The sequence below is a fragment of the Buceros rhinoceros genome, unplaced genomic scaffold (assembly GCF_000710305.1).
Source record: "Buceros rhinoceros silvestris isolate BGI_N320 unplaced genomic scaffold, ASM71030v1 scaffold12300, whole genome shotgun sequence".
In the NCBI taxonomy this organism is placed as follows: domain Eukaryota; kingdom Metazoa; phylum Chordata; class Aves; order Bucerotiformes; family Bucerotidae; genus Buceros; species Buceros rhinoceros.
In genome coordinates this window covers 93,323-94,459 of record NW_010390264.1, presented here as the reverse complement: position 1 = coordinate 94,459, position 1,137 = coordinate 93,323, and positions in this window count along the sequence as shown.

Genomic DNA, 1,137 nt, shown 5'->3' with positions numbered 1-1,137 from the left:
GTAAAAAAGGTGAGCAAACGGCTTCATCAAAATGCTATTTTATCAGAGAGTCTTAAACTTCAGGTCTTTTTTCAGTAGTACTTACTTGCAAATGCCTAGGCTTCCACTGTGGTCCAGTACCGGAACCGGGGTCTCGGAGCTCTCTGATGGGGTTGCTTCACGAAAGACATCAAAATCTTCCTGAAAGAAACATAATCACCTACTAAAATAAATCCTGTGACAATTTTGTTCTGGCTTTATGTAACAAGTGAAATTACATCAGAACCAGGAGAACAAGCAGAACAAGCACCGTTAGACACCCGAGAAGGTACCGATAAGGACAATGGAGCCGTGGCTGGCAGCAGGGGGCTGAGCTGAAGGGGGGGTGGGTTGAAACAAAATGCTAGTGCAATTCTCCGAACTTGTGCTTTTACACCACAAAAGCCAGTAATTTGACCATTATTTGAAAGAAGCAGCTTGGATCATTTGCTGTCAGGAGGAGCACGAGAACCCATTTCTCCTGCTGCCTGCCAGAACTTTCCTGGCTAATCACAAAGCTCTTTCCAGTGTTTTTATCCTGTTAAGTAGGAAATGGCTTGAGGATGAGAAGACTATTATGGTGCATTTGCAAGATGTTATTTTATTCTTTCAAGCTCCTGTGGGACACCCTGAATGCTTTATTTCATTAGATACCCTGGCAAAACAAAGCTATTTAAAATGCGTAGGACTGGCTCTTCTTTTAAATATATTTATCACAAATAAAACCAGCCAGTAAGATTTGCTTTAGTTTGTCAAAGTGCTGCCCAACAGATAAATACCAACTGATGGGGTTTATTTTTTCTCTTTTTTGACCATTTACCACTGCTGCCGCCACTGCCCTCCTCCCTCCCCAATATTTCTAAGCTCTCTTTACTCCTTGTGTAATTTGCAGGAGTATTTTTTATGTCGTATTCCACCAGGTGGCTCTCAAGGCCCAGAATGTGTACCTACCGACTAGGAGGACCTGGGATCGTTTAGAGCACTGTGGAAAACTGAATTGTGTTCCCACAGCACGTATTCCACCTGAAACACGCTAGGAAAAGCGATCAGAGTTAGGTCATACGCTTGTGCAGTGTCCTCGTCCTTACCTTCTTAACCGCTGTTTAATTTTCCTTGTCT